Source organism: Pseudorca crassidens, chromosome 14, assembly GCF_039906515.1.
Source record: "Pseudorca crassidens isolate mPseCra1 chromosome 14, mPseCra1.hap1, whole genome shotgun sequence".
Classification (NCBI taxonomy): Eukaryota; Metazoa; Chordata; class Mammalia; order Artiodactyla; family Delphinidae; genus Pseudorca; species Pseudorca crassidens.
The window spans coordinates 77,456,458-77,471,820 of NC_090309.1; the positions used below are offsets into that span (position 1 = coordinate 77,456,458).

Here is a 15,363-nt window from a genome sequence, read left to right on the forward strand (position 1 = left end):
GGAATTTTAAAATGTAATCTGAATTCCAGTTCTTTGTTGGACACACATACTGTGAATATTTTTTCGTTTTTTATATGTCTCAATGAGCAGAAGTCCATGATTGCTTTTTCTGTGCTTAGTGCTTTTTGTACTCCGTCTAGGAAACTTCTGCCTACCTCCCAGTTCTAACTCCAGCCTCTTAGGTTTTCTTTTTCTCTTTATGGTTTTAGCTCTTACATTTAAGTTTGTACAAAACTCTTGAGTTAATTTTGGTGTATGGTCTGAGGCATCGGTCAAAGTTCACTTCACGATGGAGGAATTCTGCACATGAGCATTTGCTGGGCACCTCTTCTGCTGAGGAAGCGGGCTGGGCACCGGCTCCTTCATCGAGGGCAGCCCGAAGTGCAGCGGTCCTTGGCAGCCTCTGCAGGTGTATGATAATTTCTACCTTGTGGGTGCACTTCCAGTGGTGATAATTAAATAGTCATTATCCTGGGGTCATGGATGGCTCAAATGGCAACTTGAAGGAATTGCATGAGGGAGAGCCTTTCCTGAGGGTCAAGGAAGGCTCTTTGGAGGAGGTTCTTGAGATGGGCTTTGAAGAATGGAGAGGATTTTGGTGTGATAAATGTAGGAAATGAACTCAGATAAAATCAGCAGTACTGTACCTCTGTCCTCAGTGGGATACAGATGCACACATGCACACGCACATCTACACACACATACATATATATGTGCGTATATATGTCTATACACACATATCTATATCTGTAGCTATGTCTACACTGAATCTAAATAGCTATATCTAATAAAAATCTATATCTAAATCTAACTCAAGCTCTAAAGCAAAATCTTTATTTCGATATCTGAATCTATAATCTATATCTATTTTTAAGTCTCTCTTTTCCCTCTCTCCCTCCCTCCCTCTCTCTCTCATCTATTTACATATCTGTCCCAGAAATCTCTGGGCTTAGGAGTTACTAACAGATTCAAGCTTTCACAGAGCTTGACGGTACAACCTGAGCACTTCGATAGGGCCGGGCAAGGGACAGTTCTTCCAAGCTGCTGGCAGATTTGTCAACACTCTTCTTATCTAAGCTGTAGACCTATAGGTCAGCACTGACCAGGTCCTCTGAAATCAGCCAGGCGAAGCCTATCGTTATACAGATATGGGCAACAGGCCCATAAAGGGGAAGAGACTTGTCCCATGTCCCCAGGTTACTGGCCGAGCCAGGAGCACAGCCCACCTTGCCGGGTTCCGGACCTGAGCTCTCTCCATTTGCTGCCTCCCGCTCCCTTAGAGCCAGGGAGCCCTCCCTCCCTCTGCGTTTCAGGGGTCTTTCAATGCTTTTTGATGCTGTTGCCATTTGTGAGTCCTCTGTGGGGTTAGAGTAATGGGGCATCAGCCCTTGCTAATCTCCCTCTATAGATTATTGAAATCATTAAGCCGTCAGAGCCTCTCTCTTCCCTCCTAATAACTCATGAGTTGTTTGAGGACAGGAGCTGTGTTTTAGTGACCTCGGCCTCCCTGAATTTCATGAACCGACAGCTCAAGCCATTCTCCACCTGCTGCAGAACCAGCACGTTGCTGAAATTCTGCTTCAATAAGGAAACACTCAGGCCAACACATCACTCTAAGTCTGGCCAACAGCTCTGCTAAACAAACTTCTCAGGTTAAAGAACTTCTGCTTTTCTAGTGGCTTTGATGCTTTCTGTATTCATGTTTTCTTTTTAAGAACCCATTCAGCTCCCAGCCCTGAGATCCATGCTTTGTTACTGACGCGCATGCCACACAACCTTGTTTGAGGCGCAACTTTGTTGGATCCTGATGGAACGCTGGGGGTTCCCTCCTACAAAGTAGACCCTGCCAACAATCAGTAAAGGGAAGCCGGTTTGTCCAAGGAGAGCACAGGTGTTTTATAAGCAGGGCAGTTGGTGTTCAGGTGTCAGCCAACGCTGATGAGCCCGATAGAGGGGGCCCAGGTCGAGGCGAGATGGGGGCGGCTTTTGCTGGATCGAACTCTTGGCTCAGTGCAAGGCTGGAGTCCTCTGGCTTCTCTTTTGGGTTTTTGTGGCCACGCCCCAGAGCCCCTAGTGCCAGAGTGTCCGGGGGCAGGCCTGAGTGTGACTCTTATCACTTTATCATTGGCAGCAGTGCTCCTGTATCTGCTGGCACCGGAGCTGTGAGATTCCCACAACTCAGCGTGCCCTGGAGCAAAAGGACCCGTCTGAGCACTCTGTTCTTCTTCTTGGAGGCTGCGTGTCCCTTGAAATTAGATTCCCTTTGTTTATTTTCTCATAGCCTTAGTGATGGGTTCCTGCTGACTTAGAGAGAAGCTATGTATCCTGTGGAGAAGGGAGAGAAGGGCTGTTTTTTTAATCCAAATTTGGGGAAGTCTCCATGGCCCCCAGCTCTCTGGGGGGCCGGGACAGAGCTCAGCTCCTGTCCATCGCTAGAGGCTACTCGCCACTGGGGAGGCTCGGGACAGGAGGGTGAGCTCTGAGGTGCTGGCCGAGGTGACCGGGGCCTGGCCTGAGAACAGAGCTTGGCTCCACGGCCTGCCCTCTGGAAGCCGGTTTGACTCATCCACTGGGCTGGTCCATGCGTCAGCATCCAACTTGGGCTCTGTTGGCATGTCTGCTGGAATGCTTTCTCTCTCAGCCCTTTTTAACATTCAGACCTCACTCATGGAGACATGGCCTGTGTGACCTCTTCTAGAAAGTTTTCCCTGACTCCCTCTACCCAGTGTAATTCAATTCTGCAATCATATCGTGGCCTTATTATATGTCATCCTACTCCTCTCCCTACTTTGGCCTCCAGCAATATCTTCCATTTGGATTCCCCGGCCGATCTTTTACTTTACTCTGATGAGTGAGTGTTGTCTCTCCAGTGAGAGTGGGGCCTGAGGGGGCAGAGAACGTGCCTCATTCAGCGCTGATCATCCCGGGCACTTAGCACCTCACAGGAGCTTAGGGACGGTCCAAGGGCCACCCCCACTATAAAAGTTCCCGTTGCTTCCAGGTCAAATTTATCACTCTGCCCTTTGTGTCTGCTTCTCTGTGTAGATATCTCCCTAGCACTCATACACCAAGGCACTTGTCTGTTCACAGGTTTCTCTCCTTCTAATAATTTATGAAGCATTTGAGGACAGAGACTGCATTCTAAATCATCTTAGCATCCCTGTATTTTTTATGAACTGACAGATCAAACCATATTCCACAAGCATGGGAACCACCAGGCCGCTGAAGTTCTGTTTCAGTAGAGGAACTCCCAGGCCAACACATCATTCTGAGCCCAGTCAGCTGTGTCACCAAACAGACTCCACCGGCTGGACCAGTAGGTGGTGTGGAATTTGCTCTCCTGCCTCTTAGGGCCTGGCTGAGCTCTGCTCCTTCTGGGAAGCACAAGTGAGCCCTTCCAGGTGGAACAGAAACAAATGTACCCCCAAAATCTGCCTCCTGAGCCTTCCAAGGCATCCGCGTCCCACCTTGCTGCCTGGGCTGTCGGAAGCACTGAAGGAGGAGGGGGGCATGCAGGTGCCCAGCCTGATACGTGACCCACGGTGGGTGCTAAATGGAGGCTGGCTGCCTCTGTCTGCATCTTGAGGGCAACAAATGAGAACATACAGCCACTGGCCCCTGTGGGTTATGATTTAACGTTGAGGCAAGCAGTGAAGTGTCGTCTAGCTTAGCAAACTGATCTCATCACGGTGTTTGCTGGGGTCTGGAGTTTGTGGATTTCCTTTCTTTGGTCGCTCTGCATTCTCCCTTCTCTGGTCCCTGGGATGTCCCGCTTAAGCCCTGGACATGTGTGGTCTGGGCGAATCTTGCCTCTCTGTCTGGGCTATGAGTTCCTGAAGGCCGAGACCCTTGCCAATTTCCAGGGCCCCGGGCACAGTGCCTGGCCCAGGACAGTGTCTTGGACAAGTGTGGGGTGAAGGTCACCGGCGCTGATCTAGTGGGCTATCTCGTGTCCCCTAAGTTTGTCTTCCCGAGTTTCCCTCAGTCAGGAGCTTCCCATACTCCAGATGACGTAAGTGGGGTCGGCCGGAGCGTGTGGGGATGCGGCGGCATCACTGTACTTCCACGGAGCGGTGGCACTGCACACGGAGCAGTGGCCTGGAGGGCCTCGCCCACGTGGCCGACAAGGAGCTTCCTGACTTCTAGAGACCCACTGACCTCTGGCCAGCTCAGGCTGCTCCCAGATCTCTGGCAGAGCTGAGTTTGTTCTGGGCTTTCTAGAATGCGCCTCCCATCAGCCTTCCCACAGCTCACAAGAGCATTTGAAGTGGGGAGCGAGTTAAGCTGATACCCGCTGTAGCTCAGGGCCTAGTGGGGCCTCGCGGCCGGGCCCTGATTACACAGGCCCACTATGTGACCAGCCACACGGCTGACATGCAGGGGGACCAGAGCAGCTTGTGATTCCCAGGAGGAGAGAGCTCAGGTCCAGGGCCTGGGCCCTGATGGACGATTGTTATTGCAACGTGTGTGCACTTGAATGACATCATGCTAGGGAGTGCAGGAATTTTTTTTGTCAGTCTTTTAACACAAGTTTATGTTTTTCAGACCTTAAAGCTGCAGGTCATTTTTTACATTTGCTATTGAGAGCAGATGTGACTGATTCCTATCGGGTTCTACTGAAAAACGGTGGGTTGCAGAAGGTCAAATACAGAATGCCTTTCAATCTCCATTATTATTTCCTCCACTCAGTGGCCTCAGCAGGAAGCCCATGCTGGGGAATGGTGGCCTTCTGAAATTTCTAGGCCTCCTAGCCCCAGCCCCTGACCATTGGTGACCCCCATGCTGTGAACCACGTCTAGCCTCAGCTGTCAGCCAGGGGCAGAGAGCCTGGGCTCGGTGGCAGGAGATCTAATGCTCTCCGGGTCTCAGTTTCCCCACCTGTACAATGGGAGTGTGGGTTGGGAGATAGTGACAAATGTTGTGATATCCTCATGACACTGCCATGCTTTAGTTTTGTAACTCTTGGGTTTGGAGAGGCCCAGATGGAGAACCGTGTCTTTGGCACTGCTATGCATTGCTCCAGGGATTCGGGGAAGTTCAGGGAGGTGCAGGTTGAGTTGGCTGGGGGGACAGGTTTGCTGTCCCCTAGAAGAGCATTGTGAGGTGTGTCTTCTAGGTTCATATCCAACACTGGGGTCGTGTGCCAGCTCTTGAGGGCAGCTCTGTTTCACAGGCTGCTTTTATGGGAAAACTTCCATCCCACACTTGGGAAAAATTCACTACCCCCAAAATCAAATTCTCTTCCTCTTGGAAGCGCTGGGGGCGAGGGTGGGCTTGGTTAGAGGCAGGCCCAGTTCAAGGCCCCTGTTTGGTGTCCACAGTTGAGGTGAACACTGACCTCCTTAAGAAACTGAGTTCTGGATCCTGATGCAAAGGAGGTGGAAAAGGTCCCAAATCTCCGAAGATGACCCTTAAGGAGACTGCAGCCCCCAAACAGAAAGACCGCATTTGCTTCTGAGAGCAGAGTCAAACTTGTGCCAGGCCGGGGTGCCAGAGGCAGCACCAGCTGATCCCCTCCTTGAGCTGCTGCCACGACAATGTAATGAGGTAGTTGTGGCATTCCAGGGAAGGCCTTTTGATTCGGACAGCATGTATGGCAACGAACAAGCCCCAGGGAGATTAACTTTCTGACCACCAGGGCTTCGGTGCTGCCACGGGAATTAATTCATGCATTCATTCATCCACCCATGGGTTGATCGATTGATCCATCCACCCCCCCCACCCCCTCATCCACCCGTGTATCCATTTATTTAGCAGGCTTTTCTGGAGCATTTTCTTGTGTCTTTCTCTCACTAGAGATATAAAGAGGGACGAAACAGTCTCTGCCCTTGAGCTCAGAGTGAGCCAATGAAAGAATGCAGCTGGAAGTGGTGCAGGCAATGAGGGCGATGGAACAGAAGTATAGCTCCACGTGTAACCTGGAGCGGAAAGCGATCGGAATGCCGCAGGCCCGGAGGGAGAGAGAGAGCTGGGAAGGAGTGGGATTCCAAGGAGGCAATGGAGACGCAGTGGCGGCAGGAGGCTGCTGGGTTCAAGGGCACTAGTGACTTTTCTGTCCTCCTTCCAGCAGTGCCCACATTCGTGGTATGACGTGCGGCCACCGTTGTGTTGTGTGCCCTTGAAAGGGGCGGGCATTCAGGGGTGTGTGTGTGTGTGTGTGTGTGTGTGTACATGTGCGTAGCAAGTGGGAAGGCTTGGGGCCTCAAGGCAGCACTTGAGAATTTGAGCATTTGGAAGAAAAGTGGTTGGCATTAAAGGAGATTCTATATTACTTGTCTCACTCACTTTCTTTTCTTATAGTGTATATTCTTCTGAAGAAAATTATCCCTCCCTTTGACTCGGGAACATCCTTTTGCCCACAATGCATGTTCTGGGGAACGTGGTGCACAGTGGCTACTCAGAAAGATTTGCTGCCTAGATGAGGCCGGTTGTGTTTTCCCAGCTGCTGGGATCTCAGCACTGAGGCAGGAACAGGAGTCCCAGGATTAACCAGCTTTGTCAGCGGCGGCAGGAACGGCAGAGCGTTCATCTTGTCTCAGACTCTAACTGGGACCCTGAGAGCCACCTGACAGCTGAGGCCAGAGCTGCTTGTCCTCTTTCCAGCTCGTGCCAGGAATACTGTTCTTCTAGCTGTTTCTATCTACATCTCAACAGCGGCAATCCTGAGACTGGGCCGCCACGGCTATAAAACCGTCCCTGTCACACCTGTCTTTCCCCTGCCTCACAGGCACCGTGTGGGGACCAGATGACCTCGTGGGATGCGCTCTGAGAAGATATGAGGTCCAGCCTGTGTACTCAACCTGGCGTGCGGCATGCGAGTTACAAAGAGGTAAATGTTTTGGCAGAAAGCAGGCCCTTCATTTTCCGCGGGGAACCTTCTCCAGACACCTCTGGTTGGCCCCACTTTAATGAGGGTGCAACAGTTTCTAGCGCAGGGCTCCAAGCAGAGGGAGGCCAAAGGGAGTCCTTCCTCAGGTCTCATGGGAAATTTGGCAAGCAGTATTAATAAAGGCATCTTTTTTTTTTTCCTTTCTTCAATGTAAAATGCCAGGTTACGGTTGGCTAAAGCGTTGTAGCATTGGAGCCAGTTAATCTTCTGAGTCCATAATTTTTATGGGCACCGCGGGAGCTGCCCTGGCTTTTTGTTTCCAGCAGTGGGATATCAGGATTTGTATCCTACGGTATATCCAAAGAATAATTCTCCTTTCCTTTGATGTTCCTTGGACATCTTGAGGCACTTAGGGGTACATTCTCAGGGAAGGTTGAAGGACAGGGTTGCAGGGCCTTCATTATGTTATTAAAATAGATCCAGTGAAGGAGTTCTCGAGCGGAACGCTGCATCGCTAAGTGGAAGGCTGTTCAGAAGGCACTCCTTGCCCTGACTTCTTGAACCAAGAGCTCTATTTTATTGCAGTTTGGGCAGCGGTAAGATGCTTTGCAGCCCGTGTCATGGGTTCACAGTTGGAGGTTAACATGGACAGTTTTTCCCGACATTTAGAAAATCGTATCTTAATGAAATGTAGTTTGGATTAAAAAAGACCCCACCCAAACATTGTCTGTTCATAACTTTGAAATTTGTTAAACAAAACCGCTGTTCCTTCGGGGTGATTGTAACATTTGAAGTAGCATCTCTTCCTTGGTCTTTGCTCACCCATCCGGCCAGCGCAGCCCAGCCAACGAGATTTTCCTGGGGGCTACTTCTCATCGCATAGTTCTGGTCAAAGGGCTTCAGTGGCTCCCCACTGCATCCAGAAGAAAGTACCATTAGCCAAATCAGGCAGACCCTCCTGACCAGCCCCGTGAGCACTTCCAACCCCATCTACCAAGTGGGGAGCCTCCTGCAGCCCCAGGGGTCTCTTTATTGTCCCCCTAACACACCGGGTGCTTCTCAGCCCTCTTATCTCTGTTCCTGCTGTTACCTTTCCCAGCATTTCTCCTCCGCCATGCCCTCACCTCCACCCATTTTCATCCAGCTCACTCCCTTGTCCAGAACAAGTCTCACCCCTCTCGAAAAGCCTTCTCTGATCATCTCAGCCCCATGTGTTTCCCTTCCTCCTTCCTGATTTTATGCTGACATTACAGAGAGGCAATCAGAGTATTGGGAAGGGTCACACAGCCCTGGGTTTGAAGCTTGCTGTGGGACCTCAGGTGACATTCTTAACCTCTCTGATTCTCAGTTTCCTCATCTGTACAATGCGGACATACATACCTACCTTACAAGTTGGCTGTTCAGGTTCATGAGACAATGCAGATGAAACCTATTAGCACAACATCTGGCACCTGGCAGGTACACTCAGAATGTTTCTCTCCCACCTTCAAATAATTATGTGGCACTTACTACCTTCAAGTAGTTACATTTATCTGAGGCCCTGCCGTGCCTCTGCTCATAGGCTTCTTGCTCTTGGCAGGTGGGGACTCGTCTCATATCCTCCACAGTGCCTCGCACAGGGTGGATCGAGAGACACTCAGCTCAAGTTCCTGAGTGGGTGAACGATTGCATAGAAGGAAGCCTGACGGGCTTCCAGGTGCAGGGCCCAGGAGGCTGACACATCACAGCCAGGCCCATGGAGGCTAAGCCAGTGCACTCAGGCCTTGTGTCAATAGAGCTGACTGAAGCCTCTCGCCTCTCTTTCCTGGATGGCAGCCAGGGCCCTCAGAGCCCCCGCAGGACTGACAGTAGGGAAGAAGCTGGCTCCAAAGCATGGCCTAGCCCTGGGGGCTCAAAAACATGGTAGCAGTGAGCCTAGCTGGGACCCTCTTAACCAGCTGATCTAACAGTCTTGCCCGCATAAAACCATCTAAGAGTACTAGGGTTGTATGAGGGACTTTAGCTCTTTGCAAAGGGGCGGGTAGCAGGACATTTAAGAGAGGAGGGAGAATGGAGTCAAGGGCAGGAAGGCACAGGGAGGCTGGGCAGCCAGGGTTGGTGGCTGGGCTGTGGCTCTGGTGGGCGGACAGTGGGGAAAAGAGCTGGGGGAGTGACCTGCACCTTGTCTGCACAGTCTCGTTCTGACGAGCTAGGCGGTCCCTCACCAGGTGTCACGATGAAGGTCCTATTCAAATCCAATCTCAATGCCCCCCTCCAAGCCTTCCCAGATCCTTCATTCAGAGGCGTTTGCCCTGAGTCATGCTGTCCTCTCTGGGCTTTTCCTTGCGTTCACATGGTGCCTGTCGCCCTCACCAAATGCCAGGACTCAGAGGCAGATGCCCTATCTAACGCACTTCTGCCTCTATCACCCTCCTACCTAGCAACATGGAGGGAGAATCTACTGTGTTCCAGGTACTGTAGTAAGTACTCGACATAGATTTTCTCATTCAGTCTTTACAAGACATGCAGGAGGTAGGTAGTATTTTCAGCCCTATTTCATAAACAAGAAACCTGAGGCTGAGAGGTTGACCGATTTGCCTCATGTCATGCAGTCTGTTATGAAAAGGAGCTGGGATGTGAACCCAGCCTGGCTCTGGGATTTTCACGCCCACCCACCGTGCAATCCTGTGTCACGCTGTAGCTAGAGGCACCCCACAAATGGCAGTTGTTTTACCGTAACTGTTGTTATTGTAATGATTTCAATATTGATGCCAATGGTATGCTACTACTTCCTGCTATGGCCACGACTACTGCTGCTGCTACAGGATCCACAGCCAGGACGACTGCTCTCCCTTCCCCCTGGCTGGGCTAGGGCCTCTTGGAGGGCAAGGATCAGGGAATTCATCCTTCGTTCCCATTCTTTCCCTCTGCCGAGAGAGCATGGTTGCAGGCGTGGGCTCTGGAGCCAGGTTCCTGGCTCTGTCACTCACTAGCTGTGCAACACGGGGCAGGTTACTTACTCTTTCTGTGTCTCCATTTCCTCCCTGTAAATGGTGGTCATACTGGCATGTCTGCCTCACAGGGTTGCCGTGAGCATGGAGCGAGTTACTACACGTTGAACAGACTGGGGACAACAGCTGGCACACAGCAAGAGCTCCAGGGGGTGCCCCTTTCATTCTCCTTCCTTCTCCTCTGCCTCCTGCACCTTTTCTCAGCAGGTTCTCATCAATTCTTACTGGGGAGAAGCATCAGGAGTGGTGAGCGATGTGCCTGAGGGGTTGTCTGGGGACCTGGGAACACAGGGGCGTGAGGACACCAGCTTTTTCAGAAACCGCCCCTGAGAAGCCAGTGCATGCTTTGGGCAAGCAGCTCTGAGCTTGGCCATGACGGAGAATCCAAGGCCATTTCCTGGAGACCCTGAGGTGGGGTGCTGGTTGCATCCTTGGGTTATTGGAGGAGCTCCTTCTTGAACTAGATAGGGAGGAGAAATAGCGCTGGGAGGGCTGGGGGTGCTCCCACGTAAGCCGAGTGAGGGCAAGTGAAGACAGGCAACTGAGCACGGAGGATGGAGAGGGGGCCCTGACTCTCGGCGGCAGGGGATCAGAGGGAAGATTAGGGGGTGTTTCCTGAAGGATTCAGGGCTGCAGCGGCAGTATTCCACAAGCAGATGGGAAAACAGGCCAGGCACGGTGTCCCCGATCGCCTGGGGAGAGACGAGCTTGCCCCTCTCAACCCTTCTGACACTTGCAATCTCTCTTGCCTCTGTGGCAGGACCAAGGGTTTGACGTCAGAGGGAGCTGGGTTCTAAATCATGGCTCTTTCACCCCAGCGGTGCGATCACAGGGTCTCAGGCAAGTGCTCACGTTTCTTTGATCCTCAGTTTTTTTCTTCAGTAAAAACGGGAACAACAACACATACTTCATAGGGTTTCTGTAAGGATTAAATGACACGATATTTGTAAAGGCTGTTTTGCATAGAAGACCCTAAATAGAGGTATTTTTTTATCCTCTGACACTGGTTCTCAATGTATGGTCCCCAAGCTGGCAGTACCAGCATCATGCAGGAATTTACCTGTTGTGCAGATATTCAGGCTCCATCCCCCACCTACAGAAGCTAAAATCTGGGGTGGAGCCAGCACCCTAGGCTTTGATGAGCCCTCCAGGTGATTTAAGGCCGGGAACCACGGATCTGATACGGGCCCAGGGAGAAAGGAGAGAATTCACGGGAGGCTGCTCAGCACAGAGGCTGTACACAGTCGGCGCTCAGTGTCTGACAGCTGTCCATCTTCCCTCCTACCTGGGCAAGAGTCTTACCCGAAGAGGTTAATGCTACCGCAGACCTCCAAGAGGTGAAAGGGCCTTGTTCCCCTGGAGGATAGACACATTATGACGGCTTCATTTGATTAAAAGGGGATGTTGATCATTAGTTATGACCCAAATTTCTTCTCTCCCCAGCAATCACTCAAAGTGTTCCCAGATGCTCAGGGGGCTGTTGGTTACCTGGGAACACAACATCCCTTTATAACGAGGTTGCTCAGGCTGAGGGAGACGCTCAGGGAAGTCTAGCGGCCTCCCCGCACCCTCGGGCCTGCCCTGCGTTTGATGGAGTGAGTGATGGAAGGGAAACATATGCATTCCAGATTGGACCCGCCAGAGCGGGGCTTGGAGTGGCCGCCTGCTTCCAGCAGCAGCCATGGGAAGGGGGGGCAGCTCTGCAAGTATTTGTTGTTCCCGTGGGGCTAATTATTGACTTTTAGAGGCAAGCAGCCGCCCCAATTTCGGTTAGCACTGTTGTTCGTTACTGCATAATTAAGAGGAAGGGGGAGCAGCCTTGGTGGGGAGCAGGCAGAGGGAAGGTCAGATGCAAATAACTCCAACACTTCTGTCTCAGAACACCGGGCAACAGTGGCCTCGAATATTCAGCTCCGGGCACGGGGCTGGCAGGGGGAAGCCTCCATTGCTGGCTTGGAGAGGAGGAAGCAGTCCTGCCTTAGGTGAATTTGGGCGTCTTCAAAGGATTGCTGCCCCACTTGCCCTAAGGCAGGTTTAATTTTGAAAGAAGAATGAGCTTTGCTTCCGAGCTCAGGCTGCAGACTGGAATCTTCCATCTGCAGCAAGATGGGATGAGCCTCCCAAGGCCTCTGATGATATGATGATGATGTTTAAAGGAAATTCACTGATGGTGGGAGGTGGCAGGGCCCCAGTGGCATGGGAAGAGAGGCAGGGTTTGCTCAGCCCTGACCAGGATCCCGAAGGGGGTCAGGGCACGGGGCTGCTGAGGGTTTAAGTCCTCTGCTGGACCAGCTGCAAGGGTGGGAGACAGGAGGCCGGAAAACTGAGTTTTCTTGAAGGGTGTGGTTACGACAGCTCTTTCTTGCCAGGAGCTAATGTGTCCTAAGCCCTTTGCGCCTCCTGCTTAAACCCAGACAGCCTCAGGCCCTGAACCGTGGGGGAGGGATTGAAGCAAGATGACCCGCAGTGGTGGGAGCCCTGGGGGAAGGGTGAACAGGTGAAGGAGATGGGAAGGGCAAGGGGAACATTAACCTTGTGAGCCATTCCCCTGTGTTGTGGGGCTTGGAAGTTTCCAGAAATCTTTGGTTTGAAGACCGATTGAGAACAGAACAGGGGTATGTAAAGCCTTCGCCTGGGAGTCCAGGGCCTGGAGTGCTAACTGAGCTCTGCCATCAACTGGCTCTGGGACCTTGAGGAAGTTCCTGCCATTTCAAGGCCTTACAGCCTCACCAGTAGAAGCAAGGAGGGGGATGAGTACACCTAAGGGCCAGTTGGAAAAGGCTGGCTCCTGGCCTACACCATTCAGTAGAGAAAATGGAATTGTGTATTTTTTTCTCTTTGCTTATAATGTTTCCCTCTCCCTCGGTTTCACCGGTGGGTGGGAGGTAAGTGTGAAACAAGAGGCATGGGTACCCAGGCCTGTTGATGTCTGGAAAACAAACTGTCCCAGGCTGAAGGAGAGTTTTGATTCAGCCATTACCTTTTTTGGGGGTGTGGGGGTGCTGGTGAGGAGGCAGAGGTGGAGAGGTCCAAACTGCAGGTGAACCCAGTTCATTCATTCCACAGAGACAGGCTCGTGATGGACCCAGTGAAGTCCGTTAACTCTTTCCTTGCTGGGTGAGGCTTAACTGCCTTTAAAACATCAACATCTCAAAACAAGGGGTCATGATTTGCTTACCAGGGGGTTTTCCTCAGCAGAATTTATTGTCTGAGAGATGCCATAAAAGGTTTCCCAGACTCTGGACCCCTCTTGCCTCTCAAGCCTCTTTTCTAGTCCTTTCCATAAGAATTTTGCTTTCAGGTTTCATTTGTTTGCTTTTTCTTCTGCATGGCTAATTATTTTTGGAGCTTTGTGGTATAAAAAGAGCTTCATATAAATAGGAGCGTCAAGGAGTTTGTACAGTAATTTGGCTTTCTCTCTCTTTTTTTAAAAATTTTAAATTAGGTTTTCTCTTCCCCTAATAAAAGCATCAGATGTTCCTAAGGGATTGGTGGTTTATTTCTCTCATGTCCAGATGTCCTGAGCCAGGGAGAGGGGTAGGAATGTCACCCATCAGTGGACGTGGGAGGAGGTGGTCACCAAGTCTCCCCACTAAGGCGGGGCTCTAGCTCAAAAGGCTGCCTTTCTTTTCCACTGGCTTTAGATGGTGCTTTCGGTAAAATGGTCAAACAGCCTCTGCAGAACTCTCGGCTGTAAGTGGAAGCCCATCATTACACAGCTAGATTAATTTGAGAGTTTCTTTTTAACCTAATTAAAAAATCCAGCATGTCATATTGCAGTGGGGAAGAATATTTCTTTTCAGGAGAAGAAATGAAATGGTCTGATTGTGGGAGACAGTGGGCCAGACTCATGACCTGATCCTGGGGGACTCTGAGCTTTGAACTTGAGTCTTCTGGTCAGTTTGCTGGTGTGGGCTGTGTCCATGGTGTGGTTGGTGGGCCAAGGATACCCCACTGCCCTTCACACCCCTGCTTTCTCCCCACTATCCCAGGGTCAAGCCTGGTAAGTACAAGGCTCTTCTTTCTAACGGGTCTGCGGTTTTGCTCCTGCTAAATTTCTAATGGGGCCTGTTTTTAAGTCAGAAGTTCAGTTCTATAGGACAGCAGCCCTGTCCAACAGACATATAATGGGAGCCACAGATGCAATTTAAAATTTTCTAGTAGCCCCATTAAAAAGAAACAAGTGAAATTAATTTTAATAATATATTTTATTTAACCCAATATATCCAAAATATTATCAAGTTGACATGTAATCTGTACCAAACGTTAACAAGATATTTTATATTCTTTTCTGGTACTCAGCCTTCAAAATCCAGTGTGTATTTTATACTTAGAGCACTTTTCAACTCAAATGCAAAATTTTTCTTGGCAATACCTGATCTGTAGGTAGAGGTCATAAAATTGAGTGTTGAAGAAGCAGATTCACGTACCCCAATTGTTCCAAATATAGCTAAACGTTTTCTGATGACTCGAGTATCAATTTTTAATTTTGAATTAATTAAAATAAAATGAGAAGTCCAGCTCCTCAATTACAGCAGCCATTCAAGTGCTACCTAGCCACATGTGGCTGGTAGCTGGACTGGGTGGTACAGATCTAGGACATCACGCTATAGGCACCAAAGCAAACATATGATTTGGGGCTGGAAGGGGCCAGCTGTGGGAAGGGCTACACAGAGCCCTCCTTCTACTCCTTGGTGTAGCTGCAACGGTGATTCTGAGTTTGTGCCTTACTGCCCAGTGCTCTCTGTGTTGCTAGCAGGCCAGAGTCCTGTTCCTGGGGCCTTCATTCTCTTGTGTGCAATCATTAATTCACACATTCCGTAAGATTAGGTACTAGGTATTTCGCTGGGTTAAACAGAAGAGTCTGAGTTCACTGAAACACTGGAGGGGCCTGACAGTATGTAAGCAAATGAATAAGCAAGACCATATCAGATAGTGATGATTACTACAAAGAATAAGCGGTATTAAGTGCAGACAATCCAGTGGGTGGGCAGGTGGAGTAGAAATGTCTAGAGTATGGTCAGAGGGGCCTCCCTGAGGATGGGCTACGGGAACTGAGACTGAGGGGAAGTGAAGGTCTGCGGGCATGGTCATACCAGTCAGAGGGAGAAGTCACAGTACACAGGCCAGGGGGCACAGAGACAGTGTCCAGAATACAGGCAGGAAGCTGCTGTCTGAGTCCCTGATGCAGGGGCCCACGGAGCAGGTGAAGGACAGGCTGGTTGGACTGGGGGACCGGCTCTCCTTGGCCTGAAGGCCCAGCCTCCACCGCGAGCCCATCCCATTCCTCCCGTAGCGCTTGTTTGTTGACGGGTTATCATGGCAACAGGGGAAGACAGAAAAAGTTAATTATCAACAGAATAAAATGGAATAATTTGGACTTTGGTTTAAAATTAATTAAACTTCTGTCTCTGGTGTTTCTCTCAGGTCCTGGCTCTTTTCTTCAGCCTCGGGGCATCTCTGTGTTTCTTGCCTCATAGAATAAGGTAAATTAAAAATAAACTTGCCCCCCAGCTTTAGAAAAACTTATGATTTCAGTTTCCC

General features: G+C 50.5%; 1 long non-coding RNA gene across 1 annotated transcript in view; it reads left to right on the forward strand.

Moving 5' to 3' along the window:
- The window catches only part of LOC137205716 (uncharacterized), a 52,738-nt gene that overhangs the window by 12,047 nt on the left and 25,328 nt on the right, over positions 1-15,363 (forward strand). The window contains exon 2 of the long non-coding RNA XR_010934272.1: positions 6,728-6,829. This is a non-coding gene — a long non-coding RNA (uncharacterized lncRNA). The remainder of the gene's footprint in view (positions 1-6,727; positions 6,830-15,363) is intronic.